General features: G+C 41.9%; 1 pseudogene; it reads right to left on the reverse strand.

The window, feature by feature from the left end:
- Positions 1–3,412: 3,412 nt before the first annotated feature.
- LOC124973726 (eukaryotic peptide chain release factor subunit 1-like) lies at positions 3,413–4,758 on the reverse strand (annotated as a pseudogene).
- Between the last annotated feature and the right edge of the window lie 5,884 nt (positions 4,759–10,642).

A 10,642-nucleotide genomic window follows, 5' to 3' on the forward strand; every position in this document is an offset into this window, starting at 1 on the left:
GTATTTATTTTTATTTATTTATTTGGTACTACGGATTGAATCCAGGGATGCTTTATGTCAGAGCTATATCCCTAGCTCCTTTTTACATTTTTTAAAATTTTGAGACAGAGTCTCACTCAGTTACTTAGGGCCTTGCTAAGTTGCTGAGGCTGACCTGGAACATGTGATCCTCCTGCCTCAGCCTCCCGAGTCGCGGGATCACAGGGATGTGCCACCGTGCCTGGTTTGTCATGGATATTTTTAATTGGAGGATTAAACAGTTAGATGATTTTCAAGGTCATCCTGGCTGCATTTTACTGCATGTGCTGAAGTGGAAGCAGGTACCAGGAGGTAGCTAATGCAGTGGCAGATGGACAAAGGCAGGAGCTTGACCCAGATGGTGGAAGCAGTGGAAGAGACTGGCAGGTGGGTTGGGAAATACTTAGGGATAAACCTGGCTACCTGTTCAACCTGGGAGACTGGAAACGATGGCAGGGAGAGGCTTTGGGAGGATGAGAATCATGAACTCCACTTAGGAACCTAGTGGTTTGAGCAGTTGTGAGGTTTTCAAGAGTCAGGGAGACCACTGGAGCTCATCTGGGTGCCAGTAAGAGGCTTAGACGTCCCAACCAGAAAGTCGTAGCAAATGGGTGCGATGAGTCCCTGGCAGTGGGTGAGGCTGTCTGGGGGCCAGCCCTAAGCAAGGCCAGTCTTTACAGTTTCAAAGGGGAACTGGTGTGCCAAAGAGGCAGGGCAAGCTTTCAAAGATTTAGGGAGAAAAATAAGATATGACAATTTTCAAGGAGGCAAGAGGAAAGGAGTTAATTCTGCCGAGAGGTCAGGAAGGTGCAAGCTGAAAAAAACAACAAAATTGCACTGAACTTTAAAAGGCAGAGCTCATGGGTGAGCCCTGCAAAGCATTCTCAGTAGACCAGTGGGAGGAGAAGCTGGACAGGGTGGGTTGAAAAATCAATGGGAGCCGGAAGGCAGAGACAACAGCCTGACACCATATGTGGGTTGCCAGACAGTGGTTACCGTGTGGACAGTGACAAGCGAAAATGCAGGTTAATCTCCAGACTGTGTGCAAAAGTCTCTGAGAGCACTGTGGTCTGCATGAAGCACCCTTATGCTACAGTGACAGAACAAGCCTGTGTCTTAGGAATCCCAAGGAGAAAGCGGGGGTTCAAAGGTTCATGGCTTCAGAAGCCCAAATTCCAAAGCTTTGCCCTGTGCCAGATCCTCTTGGTATTAGGTACTGGTAGAATGCCCAAACAAGTCGGTGTCAACTGGCCCCAAACTGGCAATAAAGCGATGAGCATTGAATAAATACAAATGACCACGAATTGCATGTGGATTCTGTGCCCCGTGTCATCTCACCTCGATTTCTACAGCAGCACCCATAGATAGTGTCACCAGCCTCTTTTTACAGAGGGGCTACAGAAGGTCACAGAGGTTGAACCCTAAGTCCCAGTGCATGCAGGTGTAAGTCAAGCATGATTCCTATTGGTCAGGCTCCAAAGCCCCTATTAGGTTATGGGGTCTCTTCTAGTTGCTGCCAGAGGAGAACTTGTTGCCTGGCTAACCATAATCTGACTGATTTTCTAAACCTGTTCAATTTACCTAATTTGATAAGAAACACTGAAACTTGGAAAGCAATTACAGAGAATAATTTATATCTTAAATAAGTTAATATATCCCGAGCCTTTAAGGTGCCAGACACATGGAGAACCCTGTGTCCATGCCATCTTGTAGCACTTACTAAAAGGCTCTGGAACGAACTCCATCTGCAATTCTCCTGTGTTGATCAAGCATTGTGCAAAGTGATACCAGTTTCTCCCAAGAGCAGCTAAAATTCTGCTTTTTACTGAATAGTTTTCAACTTAAGGAAAAGGATGGTGTTTCCTGCTTTTTTTTTTAAATCTCTGTATAGGAAATGATATTGTTATAGGCAAGGACAGAGGTGCGGTGTGCAAACATCTAACAAATGCATGAGTTGCCTGTTAGCATTGCAAGGAAGCCCATGAGTCCTCTCGTTTTAGTTGATCCAAAAGAGCAAAGGGATGAATGCCCTAAGTCCACTCCCATGTATCTGGGTGTACTTGGGGTTACCACAGGAATCGACATTGCTTGAGGACCCTCTGTGTATTTACCAACATTAGCTTATCAAGGCTTCATAACACAGCCTGTTCTGCTATAATGCATCTTTTGAAAATATGAATTTTCCCAACACAATTGATACATTTTCTGTAAATGGTGGATTTTTGCCTTTGTGTGTGAAACTTTGTGGAGAAACACTGAGTGAACTCAGAAAACTGCACCCAGATGACCCAAACCACATCAATTCACAAAAGTGAGAGTGCTCACACTTCAAATGTCCACCGCCTATCTCCATTTACCAGGTGTGCTGCAAGCTACATCCTTCTATACCTGGTGTTACGACTTCCTGTTGGGTCCCAGATGCCCCTACCACCATTCCATAGCAGCTCACAGATTGCAGTCCTTCCAACATCAATTTCTACAGGTCTTCTTCAAGGCCAAATGCCAAATTTATCAAGGCAGTTATGTGTTTTCTTTTTTTTTTCCACTAAAATTGTATGTTTTATTTCTCCCAATCCCAGCAATAGCACAGAAGCCCCATCATATCCATCCCAAATTGATTTCTAGTAGGCTAAGGGGACCCTTGTTAAAGCAAGTGATACAAAGGTCTCCCAAATGCTGTGCACAAATGTGTCTGCCAAAGAGATGAAAATAAACAGTGCACTGGCCTCAATGCTTCATGAGTCAGTTTGACTTTACAATGCAATCTGCATCCTTGAAACTGACAGTCTGGGGAGGGGGTGTGAGGGAATGAAGTTGAAACTGCCTCTCACTAGCTCACCCTTCAACATTAAACAGAGACCAAGAGAGAAATGGTTCCAACATTTCACCACATGTATTTCTTCTTATGCAGTCTAAGCTGAGAGTGCCATGTAAATGGGTCACTGCAAAATGCAGTAATTTAATTTTTCTCCAATCGAAATAAGAAATAAATGAGTATGATCTCACTTCTATTAACTTTTGAAGGTTTACAGCAGTTAAAGTATTTTTGCTTCTATGTATGAATGTTAAAAAAAATCATTTTTTTTTCATAAAACACAAGAGCAACCAAATCCACCATCGAGTAAAAGTAAAAACTAGGATTCTTTTTTAAGTTAGTCCAAAGTGGCATTTAGGAACTTAGTTGTAGGCTGCTGCACTGATACCATGACAAACCAATGTACAGGGTTGGGTCTGGTTTTGTTTCAGTTTTCTTTTCAGTATCCAATGCTCATGGATTAAGTTCTGGAAATGTTCCAATTGTAAGGCAGGGATCTGTTTGGAGTCCACCATGGGTATGCTCCTTGGGTTGGATGCTGGAGGGTGAGGCACGTTTTGCCAGACCCATGTCGACTACCTAGCAGTCATCAAAGTAAAAAAATTCATCATCTCTTCCTTAGTATTCCCTTCCCTGGAAATCTACTCAGTACTGCAAGATACCTCCAATTCCACCAAATCCTTTCACAAATTGGGATCCTTCTTGTGACTTATCTGTGACAATTTCCAATGTAGCTCCAAATTTTTTTGTAGTTATTAGCAAACCATTCCAAGAGGGGCAGGCTCTCAATCAGCTCATGTTCCTGTCCTGTCTCTGTCTGTGAAATGAGATTTATCCTTCTCTTGTTCTGGAGTTAAATACAGAATTTTCTCCTCTTCTGTGCCTTGGCAATGAAGAACATATCTCATTATATCCAGATTTTCATAGACTATTAGAATCTCTACAGCGCCCATTTCCAAAGCCTTTAGTGTATCTTCAACACCAAAGCAGTACTTGCCCGTGTCCTGACTAATTTCATCAAATTGTCATCCTATTAATTTCTTCTCTTGAATGAATTTCACATTGGAGAGGACTTCAGTAGATAACTCAATAGCTTGGTTGAATCCATTTTCACCACCATAGGATATATCAACTAATTTTAAAACTTTTCATTGCAACCTCTGATCAAACATATCAGATTGACTTAGTTCAGTTTTAAAGTCAGCTGATCCAGCTAAAATGAGACCAGTCACATTCACTTTGTCCCCAGAAATAAACAGCTGCACAGCAGTCTCTGCTACTTTCCAAACATAGTTATGTCATTTTTCCATTCTCAAACGGTCAAAACGCAAGGCTGACTGACCTCCTCTACCATGTTTCTTTGGGAGATCCACAGTGAATTTGTGCAATACTTCTCTTGTGTTTCCTTGGAGTGCGCCAAAAAGTGCACCACTGCCATCTGTTAGAATGAAGCCAAATTCACTGTCATCTGGAAGTAGTGCTGTAGGAGCCTCTGTGTGGAATTTGTTGTCACACAAATACAATGACGTATTAATTGGTTTGAAAGGTTCAAAATCAATGTTGACTTTCTTTTCCTTTCCTTCTTCTCTTACAATTGTTCCACAGTAAACAACCAGACCATTTGGAAGCACGTTTTGCCAGACCCTCACAAGTATCTGAACGGTCTGTGTATAAAGTTTGAGTCTTCGTTGTACAGATGTAATGACTCCCAGCACTGAAAGGCAGTTTACTTGTGACTTAATGTTAGATGCAGTTCCAAACTCATCTGCTAACATTTTTGCCACTCGTGAAATCTGGTCTTTGGGAGGAATGATCAATGATATCATGCTGGTGCCATTGCTGCGGGCCACCTCCGAACTCTTTATGAGCTTCTTGATCTTCCAGATATCCACGTTCCTCTCAGCAGCACTGGGGTCATCTGCCATCTTCTCACCTCCTCCTCCCTAAAGGCCTAGTCCTGGGCGGCAGCGGCTGCTCTTCCCCGGTGGCGGCTCAGACCAATTATGTGTTTTCTTAACCATTGAATGTGTGAAACAGTGCTACCACTTTTGTTGAAATCCTGTGTTTTTTCTTATATGCTATTGACATGAGCATTGTGTCCCAATTCTATTTGTTTGCACAAATTATATGGTTTCTTCTATTGTGCCATTTGGAAAATTGTGGTCCATTATAAAAACACCCATGTACTTAATAGCAGAATGGATGATAAATAAATCCAGAGCAGATATTATAATTCTTGCTCCTTGTTCAGACAATAAGCTCAGAGATGAGTTACTTACCCAGGGTCACCCATCACTGACTCCATGCTTGTCCAATCCCATCAACCCCCCTATCTTAACACCCCTAAATAGCTTCAAAGTACATTGAACTGGACAGTTGTTGCCAGCCAATTTCAATAGGATGAAAATAAGAATCTTCCAGGAAAATTGTTTTTAAAAACTTTCATTCAAAATGATCCTCACAAGTATCTGAACGATCTGTGTGTTTTTAAAATCATGCAGGCATTTCCTTTTGTACATGCTAAATAAGCCCCACTCTGCTCACGTTAATAAATTTTTCTCATTTGTCTGAGTTGCTGAATAGAGTCAGTGAATTGTTTTGCTCAGTAGGTGGTGGAGCAATAATACAGAAGCCTCCTGATTAAGTAGCCTCGGAGCATCTTATCCTTCTCACCGAGTGGGAGGCACTATTAGTAGTAAAAGTAATTACCTGTGTAGGCCACGCTGATTGCATCGAGTACCTACGACTTGCCACACAGTTAGTCATCTCCATTTCAGAGCCTCTTAAGAGATCTTCATTTGATGTTTATAAAAATTTTACATTTTAAGCCAAAGTGCATTATTTTGGAAAACATTGTGTTAGCTGGGTGAACAAATTTTTTAAACCTCTTGAAAGAGAGACTGGGCCCTGGTTATTCCCTTGTAAATGGCAGCTTCCAGGCTTGCCAAAAAAGTTGGAAATGATAAGTTATCTAAATGTTAAAGAATCTATTTGGTAAGAGTTCATTTTACGTGGGGGCAAAAAACCTGTGCTTTCATTTATGAAATCACAAAGTCCATTATGTGAAACTGCTGAGTACTTAGAGCAGTAATTCCTAAGAAATTGTCCATGCCAGATCTTGTTAAAGGTTGTGTTGGATAGTTTCACTAAACTTCACATTCTTCTCGGATAGCGATATCAGAAACAGTGTGCTCAGTGAGATGGGGGCAAAGCCAGAGATTTGACACTTCCTGGTACTAACTCAGGAAAAACTTCCACCAAAGGGTGTTGCATGCTGGAGATCTCTCCAAGCTTTCCAGGGGCAAGATGCCCACAGTCACCTCCCCATTTCCCGGATGAAATGGGTAGGTATGCAACTGTACCTGCCCAGTCCAGTTCTGATGCAGGGCCACAGCCGAGTTCCTGCTGCATCTGCATTTACAATGCAGAATTCCAGTTGCAGCCCAGTGACTCACAGGACACCATGCTGTGCCATTTGCCAGTTTTGCCTTCAATATATTTATCAGCCTTGCTTTACTCTGGTAGCCCCAAAAGTTTGTTTTCCCTAGGTAAGCAGGTAAGACACTCTTTGTAAAATTGGCACTTGCAATTTAGGCTTGTAAATAGTTTTCGAGTTAATAGGCCAGCAAAAAATTATCTTGAAGGTTCGCATTTGTGTTGCTGTGACCTGTGTAGGTACTCGATTGAGGGTAGAAGTCCTTCACTCACCTCCGGCTCCTCTTTTTCACAGATACCCGGATCAGAAAGCTAAAAGGTATGATCGGATCATCTGATGAAAAGAGCAGACAGGTTTCAAAGTCAGATAGACAGTTTCAAATCCTGTTCCTAGACTCGTTCAAATCGTCCCTGCTTCTTCAATTTCAAACCCTATTGTCATTTACACCAACTACGAGACCACAAATTACTTATCAGTTTCTTCTTTTGTAAACTGGGCACAGAAGTAATGCTTTCTTCATCGTATTATTATAAAATCTAAATCAAATGAGAGAGTATGGGGATTTCTTTTATTTACTGGAAGGCATTCTGAACACCTCTGGTTTCCAGAGATTACCCTGAAGAAGAAAGAATGGGGTCGTGCTTTAACATCTTTTGTTTTACGACTCTCTCTTTTCCCATTTGATTTTTTCTTCTTCTTTTTTGTTTTTGGGTGCTGGCAATTGACCCCGGGGGTGTTGTACCACTGAGCTGTACCCCCAGCCCTTTTTAATTTTTACTTTTGAGACACAGTCTAAGTTGCCCACGCTGACCTTAAACTACAATCCTCCTGCCTCAGCCTCTTGAGATGCTGGGATTACGGGGATGTGCCACTCTGAATTTTTAACTTCAAGTATTTATTGTTTAAAAAAATCTTGTTTCTTTTAATATAATTTAATTTATCCTTGGTAAAATCATTGAGCTCTTTTTTTATTTGTTATTTTGTTCTTTAGACTACTCTTAAAAAAACTAAAATATAATTAAAATTAAATGAGATACTATAACCTAGGTGTTTTTCATACAGTCCACCAGAGAATAAACATTAATCAAATGTATCCTAAGCCGTCATACCAACTCCCAAACTACAATGCTCCATAACCCAAAAATGGACAGGAAGAGCACAGTAGCAGCAGCTCTGATTGGGCAGTGCTATCATTCCAATTTGAGAATCAAGAGCGAGGGTTTATGTATCGGTTAAATTGCTTTATAATGAATTGTGAGGAACTCTCAGAATTACTTTTGTACTGGGAATTATATTGTATTAAAGAGTATTTGAAGCAATTTGAAGTTTCCAGTGTACTTTTTTTTTTTCCACTGAGATTTTTTTCACTGTTTTGGGAATAAGTCATGTTGACAGTCGACCTAAGAATATGTCATTAGCCTAAACTGAGTGATACTGTTGTCCACGCAGAGGACAAATGACCAATCTGTCCACTAACCTTCCTGCTTGGTTACTGAGGAACCCCTGAGTGTAGGTAGGAATTTTTTAGCCAGCTCGACTCTTCATTTCATGTTGCATTTTTGTGGTCACAGACTCGTCCCTTGTTCTCATTCACTCCTTCCTTTTCCTGCCTGCCTTCCCTGATCCCTAAGCACCCATTCTCCATTTTAAAGCCAGAATTCAAGCTCAGTGCATGCTTTTCATATGCAAGGACCTTTGACCAAGACCAAAAGCAAGACTGGAACTAACATTTCACTTCGGCTAATGCAATTTATTTCCCAGGTACATTGCTGCTTTTTTTTTTTTTCCTGCGACAGACATTGAAGAGTTTCCTTTACTAGATATTGTGCCTGTGTGCAAGCCTGTATCTCCACTGAGCTTCCGCTTCTCTGCAGAATGGGATGGCACTGGGTGTATCACAGACCTGAGGAACTTAGCCCTGTGCTGACTCCTAGTGGGTTTCGTAGGTACCACCACTGTTCCACCATTAAAGGAAACTTCTGTGTGTTTTAGAGAATCTGGAGTGTGACCCAAGCTCTAGGGGAAGTGTGAGCAGTCAACCCAGGATGCCTGCATGGTGGCGGTGATGCTAGGTAAGACAAAACCTGGGCGTGGAGCTGCATCCTTTATGAGCATGCACTTACATTCCAGACTCACATCAAGGATGCGATGTGGTACAGCATGTATTACTGTACGGATCCCCTTTCAAGGATAGAGAAATGAAGTCCCTGAAAGAAGGCAAGGTCTGCCCCTCCCCAAGGTGAGTAACAAAGTTCATATTCAAACCTAGGTGGTCCAGAGCCCATGGTACTAATCATAAGCCCAGGTGATCCAGAGGCAGGAATGTTCCCAGCTCCAAAGTCAGGCACATTCCTGAGTTAAGGTCCCTCAGAGTCTCCCTGAATGTTCTCAGTATTCCCCAGTGGTGGGAATCCAGGATGTAAGTCACACGCCTGGCTGACCTTCCTGAGGGCTCCTTGGGACTCTCCTCTCCAGCCACACCAATGCCCACCTGACCTCCAGAGCCAGGTCACCATGCAGGTGGCCACACTCAGGCCCAGTGTGGATCAACACACCTAATATTCTCTAAATAACCAGAAGCAGTAACTAAAACACATCAGAAACCAAGAAGATGAAGTCCCTTCCTAGGGCTCTATGAGAGCTGTAGGTCCTTGCAGGTCTTCCTCCCGACCCTGCCTTCCAAGGGGCTCAGGCCCACCAGCACTGCTGTGCTTTGGGGTGGCTCCTCTGTCTCTTAAGCTAGCTTGCAGCAGTTCCCCAGCCTTTGATTTGATAAATAAACCAAGGCTCTGCAAAGCCACTGGCAGGAAGTGGCTAGGGTGCTGGCTGTCTCCTGGCCTCCCAGGCTGCAGGGACTCTGGTTTTCCGCCAGTTCTTGTTTGCTGGCTTGTTTTAAACATGTCATGTTTTCATATCACAAAACATGCATATGCTCTTGATACCATTTAATATTTAATTCAAATAATAGAATACTTAGTATTTCAAATGTTACATGTATTCACATTCCCTTAGGAGAGCACTCCAGAAGGTAACAGAATCTCTGATGGAATGTAGTGGCATTTTGAATGGTACACAGATAAACTTCTTAATGGTTTAATTGTAATGCATTTATCTTAGTGTGTAATATTGATGTAAAATGAGGGCCACATCAAACCAGCAATTCTGTAGCTATTATTGCTAGATTTTCACTGTCAGTTGTAATATAAAATTCAGTGTTCAAATACATTTAATAAGTGAGTTTCTTTAAAGAAGGGATAACAGCACAGAAGACCCTTCTATATGGATGAGGGAAAGGCAGACATGCCGAGGTTTCCCAGGCATTGTCCCCTGAAAGGAATTGTGTCACCCTGAGCCGGTTCTCTTAAGTTCCTTTTCCCCTCCTAGTTTTTCACCTATGGGTTGCCTGTCAATCTGACAGCAAAGTAACAGACTCAAGTTGCTTTGCTTAAAATATGGTTTAAGTCATTTTTATTTTGCCTGCTCCTTAAATCATTTATATTCTGATTTTTCTCATTAAACTTTGCAATATGACTATATTTTAGGTGCAAAGCATCACCTTCATGTGAAGATCCATCTATTCTTTAACTTGGATTTTTTTTTTATTGTAAACAAATGGGATACATGTTGTTTAACTTGGATTTTTGATGAAGTCAGAGTCTCACAATTTCCTTTCTAGGAGGAAAGGAGGCACACTGATGTAAACACATTTCCAACTCAGTGGATGAAGGTTCTCACAGCAGGGTAGCTTAGAAGCTCAGAGAGAGCACTAAAAACTGGCACCTGTGTTGGTCACCAAGGGAGGGCTCTTGAAGTCAATTTTAATTTTTACACAGAGGGTCCTTAGTTGAATCAGAAGCCAACCTAGCTACCATTCCATGTTGTCACATCCATTTCTGATGTGTAAACTGAGTCAAGTAAATGTCAATTGAAGTTTCAACCACAGTTCAAAGCCAGAATTCGCTCTCTGTCTTAGCCCTGGCTACCAGATGGCATTTCATCAGTCAACCTGAGTCTTTTCATGTTAGCTGTTGTCTCTGATCTGTTTAACAAAGTGAGGGTTGATAGTCTCTTTTTCCCTTGAGACAACCTAACACACAAGGCATTACCTGGGGATAAATGTTAGCTATGGGAAAAGGAAACAATGTTCCCTTGCATGATGACTACTGTCACATGCTATGTCATTAGTTCCTCCTGAATCCCTTCCTGGAAACATTTCTCTCTCAATGGTAATTTGTGCATTGCTGTGTCTTCTTAAAAATTATTTTGAAGTCCTGAGTTAAGATAAAATACTGCACAAGAACACAATGGGAAAGGATCTGGGAAGCCATAGTTAAATGACATTCTGGGAGTGAAGCTGGTGGGGAAGCATCTCA

This window comes from Sciurus carolinensis, unplaced genomic scaffold (genome assembly GCF_902686445.1).
Source record: "Sciurus carolinensis unplaced genomic scaffold, mSciCar1.2, whole genome shotgun sequence".
Lineage (NCBI taxonomy): Eukaryota > Metazoa > Chordata > Mammalia > Rodentia > Sciuridae > Sciurus > Sciurus carolinensis.